This window comes from Agelaius phoeniceus, chromosome 4 (assembly GCF_051311805.1).
Source record: "Agelaius phoeniceus isolate bAgePho1 chromosome 4, bAgePho1.hap1, whole genome shotgun sequence".
NCBI lineage: Eukaryota > Metazoa > Chordata > Aves > Passeriformes > Icteridae > Agelaius > Agelaius phoeniceus.
The window spans coordinates 68,902,438-68,909,482 of NC_135268.1; positions in this window are offsets into that span (position 1 = coordinate 68,902,438).

Consider the following 7,045-nt stretch of genomic DNA (forward strand, 5'->3'; position numbering starts at 1 on the left):
ACAAACCAAGGAGGGCTGTTTTCACAGCAGCAGCACCACTGCTGTGGCTGTGACACGGACAGGACTTCAGGATCTGTCTGCTCTTCCTGCAGTTTCAGTAGATGCCAGAAAAGATTCTACCCAAACCTGCCTGCGCTTCTGAGTCAAGTGGGTAACACAACTGGATTTATTCCCTGCTCTTTTTGTCCCTATCCTCTCTGCTTTGGGGCAGAGTGGACTCTGTGAGCAGTGGCCTGTGGAAGCCCCCCATCCATCCACTGTGCTCTGGCTTCCCTCAGCTCCAGCTAGGCACATCAAAGAGGTGGTTTTCAGCTCTAGCCCAGCCTGGCTGCCTCTGTGTCAGGCTGTGAGCAGGTCACTAGCCCCACTGACCTGGCCCCATAGCAATAATTCAGATTAAATTCTGAAATTAGGGCTTAACGTGCTGCTGAGAAGCAGTTTTGACTCAACCTGAATAAAGCTTTGTAAAAAGAAGCCTTGGTGGAACTTCAGACCTGCTGGGGTCCTCTTAGGAGTCTTAAAAAAATGCCCATAAGGGACAGAAATGTACCAAACACATAATTTAAGACAAGTTAAGTGCTGATCTCTGGATATATCTCAGGAGGCTGCAGAGAAACTTCTCTTATTTCTCTTGTGTACCTGGTGTGATGGACATTTCCTGCTGCAGAGGATCTTGGTGGCTTTGCAAGGTGGCCTGCAGCCACACACAGGTGCCACAGCAGCTCCTCACTCCATTTGAGCAGACACAGAGTCTGCACCCCCTCCAAAGCCCAGGTGAGTGGAGATGTCTGAGATACCAGATCATGGCTGCATGGGGCCATCTGCAGAGCCAGCCCTGGGGAAAGGACCTGGCAGATGCCCTGAACCCAAACCTCCCACATGGGCTCCTCTCAACCAAGGGCAGAAGGGATTTGCACCTGGGTCCTTCCCTGGCTGCGCTTGTACCTGAGCACATGGCTCAGAAAAAGCTCAGACTTTGATTTTCCATCCCCAAACAAATTACAGCATTGTATTTTCACAAAAATGTTCAACAAAGCTTGGAGCTTTGGGGGGGTTCTGCCTGCGAAACCCTAAAGACCATCAAGGTTAATTTCATACCTCTTTGGGCAGATTTCTCTGTCAGAGCTGCCTCTCAAACCCACCATCAGCATTTTAACCACAGTCACCCTCTGGTGTTAACTTTGCTTTTCAGACTTGAGGCTTGGCCATGGCTCTTTTTCCTTCTCTCTCTTCCCTCTTTCCCATCTCCAACTTTCACCCCTTCCTGCACCAGCTGCTTTCCACCCTCCGTAACACCATTTTTCTTGCTTTTCAAGTGTGACTGTCACTCCAGATCATCTTTCAGGAGTGAGAAAGCCCCAGGGACGGTGATAAAAGGGCAGTGATATAACCTGGCTGATCACAGTTTATGGGCATGATGGAAGAAATGAGCTCTAGGCAGAGGAATAAGGAAGAGCATCAGGACTGAGAGGCACGATAAGGAGAATTGGTTTGAGAGCTAAAATGCTGGGTAGCTTATCTGGGATGTGGGACAGATGATGGTTTGTGTTGATTTTGTATTCTTTCATAGAGTCTCAGAGAAATTCTGTGATGTGCCAGCACTCAGCATGAAGGGAGATGCTTGCTTTATTCCTCACTAGAGCCTCAGGAAGTGATCAGATCTACATCAGCCTGGCTGAGAAGGGTCATGAATAACTCAGCAGGGAGTTAGTTTACTCTTAGGAGTGGTGAAATTGTCGCAGACATCTTTCATGAAAAATCCTTTCTTAGGATTTTTCCTTGTGAGAAGCTGCAGTTTCAGCAACCAAAAGTAAACAATGGTTATCTGCTGCTGTGCAATGCAACAGGTAGACCTGTGATTGGTCTCCTGTGGATGTTGGGATTTCCTGACCACTCATGGCAGAGCTGGCTCTTGCTCTGTCTGAAACACAGATCTTTGTTATTCATTCTTTTCTATTCTTAGCTTAGCTAGCTTCTGAAGAAACCTTTTCCTTTCTATTGCTTTTTAGTATACTCTTAATGTGACATATATCATAAAATAATAAATCAAGCCTTCTGATCATGGAGTCAACATTCTCGTCTCTTCTTCATCCTGAAAACCTTTGTGACCACAGTCACAGTGAAATGACTGAAGATGTATCCTGCAGTGGGAATTCTTCTGGGTTCACTCATCTGCTTAAAAATAAAACACAACTGAGACAAATTCCAATTTTGAGAGATACCTATCATTAATGTGACTGTTGGATTTGGCATGGCTAACAAAAGAGTGTAATTAAGAATTAGGCCTTCTACAGCATGGGACAATCAAAGTGTCCTCCTTCCTCTAGCTGCTCTCAGCATCTTCACCAGTGGAGAGGAGTCACAGGTATCTGGAAAGAGAATAGGAAGTCATGAAGTTACTTGAAATAGTGCAGACTAGAAGATATGGGGGGAAAATATCTACCTTAACAGCCTGTAAGTTATCCTTGCTCTCCATGAGCAAATGTTGTAAGGCTACAACATTTTCCTGCTGCAGAGGATCCTGGTGGCTTTGGCCTGCTTGCCTATGCTTGCCTAAGCAAATGGCATCAGAAAGTCTATTGAAAATTGCTAAAAAAAGAGAAAGAAACAAAGGTTCATTTGTTCTAACAGCCCACCCACCAGTGAACAAGAAAGCACCACCACAACAGCAGTGGTGTGTGCGTCCCCACTTCCTTCACACTTCATCAGAAACCTCATCTGTAATCCTAACCCAGTGAGCTGCCAGAGCAGTACAATCACACCAGGAGGTGAGGGAGCTGTGAGATGGGCAGGGAGCTGTGAGATGGGTGCTGGGCAGCAGGGAGCTGTGAGATGGGTGTTGGGCAGCAGATAATGCCACAGAGTAAGGCAGAGATGGACACCAGCTTCTGGGGGCTGCTCAGCTCCTTTCCTTCAGCAGCTGCTGCTTGGAGCAGGGTGCAGAGATGAAAGGCAGGCTGTGCAGCCCCCTGCTCACAGGGCAGGGCAGGCAGGGGCTGGCTCTGCTGGGGCTGCTGCCACAACTCCTCCACCACAGACACCCCCAAGCACATGCGGTCAGATTTCTGCACTTGTTGAGCTCAGAAAAAAAAAAAAAAACAACAAACCAAATAAGAGATTAAAAAGAGCCTTAAACAAACCTGAAGGCAGGCAGTGAACAGCTGGCATCACCTTCTCTATCTGATTTGAGAGGGAATTTTCTGAAAGCAGAGCCACTTTCATAAAATCCTCTCAAGTTAAGGGCAATTCTAAGGAAATGGGTCCATCTCCTTCTTTAGGCTGGGATACCCTCAGAGAGTGACATGGAATAACTGAGCAGAGGAGAGACATTCATCCCAAGAGTTTTCAAAAAATATCACAGAACTGTAAATGCTTGAACAGGCTCAAATGCCAGCAATGCCAAGTTGCTGACCATTCACAGACAGCTCCAAAATGCAGAATTTATTTAAATCTGATGGGATCTGATGCTGTTTTTCAGGATACAACTCTATTTTCAGGGTGCTGATTTCACATCAGCTTCCCAGTTATCCTGCTCCGGACAGCACGGAGCAGGGATGGAGCTCACATGTGGAGAAGCTGCTGGTGTACACTCAAATTTGAACAGTTCACACAACACAGGTGAAAAAGGTGCCTTCCCAAGGGGCTCTGAGCTCTCTGCACCACGAGCACCACTGACATGAGTTTAGGGCCCAGGGACCTCAGTGCATGCCCAGATGCTGCTCCTGAAGTGGAGCCCAGGTGCTGCCCGAGAGAAACCCACAAAAGCTGAGCCCACGGTGCCCTGATCTGAACTTGCATGAAACTGCAGCACCAAAACTTCTATTGGCCTCTAAGAAGTGGGAAAAAGAGCCAAATGTTGCAAGCTGCTGAGAAGTGTCATGTTCAGTGGTGACACACCACTTTGCCCAGCCTGAGTGACTCATTTGTCCAGGCAGAAATGGAGTTTCCTGTGCTGCAGCAACGTGGGGAGTGCAGAGCAAGAGAGGGGGCATTAGTGGGGTGCAGCTGAACAAGGCAGAGTCATTTGTTGTGGTTTTTTTAAGCACAGCAGCTGGCTATGCCCCCAGCATAAGAAAGATGTGGATCTGCTGAAGTGAATCCAGAGGAGAAGATGCTCAGAGTGCTGGAGCTCCTCTGCTGTGGAGACAGGATGAGAGAGCTGAGGATGTTCAGCTTGGAACAGGCTCCAGGGAGACCTTCCAGCATCCTCCATCACCTAAAGAAGCTACACACATAGACTGACATGATACAATTCCAAAAGAAACATTTTGAGGGGAAAAAGCATACCTAAATGCAAGAGGTATCACAGCCAATGTGTTTCTCACACATCATGATATTATTGATAACTGTGGCTCCGCTTTTGGAGCTTGAATTTATAATGCAAATGGTTTGGAAACATCTAGCACTTAGCTTTGGGGAAAACAACTTCATTTCAACTCTTGTTAGGTTAGTGTTAGGAACACTGCTGGGAACTGTTTCCTCCTTAATTCTAAGGAATCCTACTTCACTTTCAGGGCATCTTTTAAATCTCCCCTCTCCCACACAAACAGATTTTCAGTTTTCTCCACAGCTCTCACAGAGAAAAAACCCATAATGTACTGCTTCTTTCACAATCCCCCCACTGAGAATCTAGTTTTCTATCAAACTTTCATATCTCAAGTACAGAAGCAGCAAGGACCTGAGCCTGCCAATGCAGGAGGAAAAGGTCTGTGACCTGAGGATCTGTGGTTTTGCCAGGTGCTGTTAAGTATCAATTCTGCAATGAAGCCCAACTGTGTGGCAAGTGGTACCAGCACATTGTGCAAGGTGGGCTCCCACAGGTGTTCAGGGCTTGTGGCTGTGTCAGTCCCCTGTGCAAACTTTGGTTTAAGTTTTATGCCCACGCTCAGTGTTCCACCCTGGAGCAGGAGTGACTGGCAGCACACTCCTAGGAGCAAATCTGGGCAGGCATTTTTCTGCAGCCCTCTGAAATCAAAGCAGGGTTTTCCTAAATTCAATAGGAATCAATGCCTAAGCCTTCATTTTGCCAGAAAAAAAACCCCCAAAAACCAGCCCAACCTGGCTGAAATAGCACTTCATTGCTTTCAACTATAAATTGAGCTCTGAAAAGGAGATGAAGAACCCTTGGTGCTCCTTTTCCAAAGCTGTCCCACAGATTTATGGCACTGCACTTATTTACAGTTTCCTATTAATTGGGGGGTTTTGTGACTATTTTTGTGACACTGCTGTAGGGTACACTCAAGAACTGTTACAGCTGGTCAGGGTTAAAAGGATGCCATGCTTGGCTGCTCAACACCTTGCTCTGAAAACAGAAGCAGGATGGGAAACAGGTACAGCTGGAGAGACACCAGCAGATCTGGCAGGGCTCTCACCTCCTCCTTCAGGCCACTTCCACCACTGCAGGCCCAGAAGAACCAGCAGCTACAACATGTTATGGTTAAAAAAGCTGCAACAGTTTTACACTGTGATGATCTGGTTCCACGGGTAAATGGCACATTTAAAATGCAGCACAAGGTGTTGCATTTGGGTAATTTGTAGTGATTTTGGTTGAATGCCTCTCAACCTTTAAGGAAACATGCTTGGAAAAGTTGAAAGGTTAGATCTGACAAGGATGTGGCTCATGAGCCAGCAGTGGGGTTAACTTGGCTGGTGTTGGTGCTCCCTGTGTGCCTCTCTGAAAACACAAGGTGATTCAGTGGTTCTCCCTTTCTTTGGTGAGAACCTTCCACTGTGGAAACACCTTTTTGCTCACTTCACCCTGAGATGTTCTGTTTCTTCACTTGTGGACTTTTTCAGGCAGACTGTGAACCAGCATCTTGCCACAAATGAGTCACATACTGCAGCCAGTCACAAAACCAATGTACAAAGAGTCATAAAAGGGAGAACAAGCTATGAAATAGTTACAGTATTTTGCACATTCATGGCACTCTACACAGGGCAATGGATGTGACAGCTGTGTTCAGAGATGAACACAGCTATCTGGAGCTATCTGGGCTCCACTGTGTTCACTGAACAAGCAATTCCACTGCTTGCAGGCATCTGCTGTTATTCCTGCTCCCTCAGAAGGGTGTCTTACCTCCCTCTGATGCTGGCTGCCCTTCTTGGAGAGTTCCAGCAGATCTGTTTGCCAGTGAGGGAGAGCAGCAGACACAGGGACACAAGGATGCCCAAGGAATGGTCACCTTTGGGAGGAAGGAAGTGAAGTGGCAGCAGCAATCTGCCACAGCATGGCCAGGAGAAATCTTGGCCAGAATCCCTTTTTGCACCATTTGTAGCTGAGACAAGAGGCCTTGGAAGAGCTACTTAATCCAGGTGACCTGGTGAATCAGGGACAGAACAAAAATTGAAAATTGAAATGCAGGAGTCTTCCATTCAAGCTCAGTTTTAAACAGCAGCTCTAACCTTGATTTTGTGCTCTACATGTACAGAGTTTTACCTTGGCCTTTATGTACAGAGCAGTTCTCTCACAAAGCCAAGCAGCACACAAGTTTTCCAGATAAGGAACAGATCTCATTCAGTGCTGCAGAGAGGAATGGTTGTACCTGCCCTGGACACTGTGGTCTCCAAGGGGTCCCCAGGAAGATCTGAAAGATTTTCTGCTCACATGTGACAAAGATCTGTGGCTCCATTTGTTTCTCAAATCAGAATTGTAATGCTTTCTTGGCTTAAATGGGAGGAACAGATAAGCAGAATTAGGTTTCATTAGACATTTGTCTCTAAGAAGTGAAAAAAGATGTATTTAAGTAAAGAGTAAATAACATCATCAGCCTCTGTGCTTAGCACTATAAATGTAAAGAACTACTGGCACAAATGTGAAAGGCCAGGAACAAGGAGATCAGGAAACACATCAACAAGAACCATTATTTATGACCTTAGAAAATTGGTTATTGCTTACCTAAATTAAAGCTGTCAGTCACTTCTGCTAGATGAGAATCTGTTATGTCTCATTTGCAGCATTTATGTCATAGATGCATCATTTTTTTAATGGAAATGTGACAAGAACATTTGGGCTCTTATCTTTCATGTTTGAAACCAAGAACCTTAG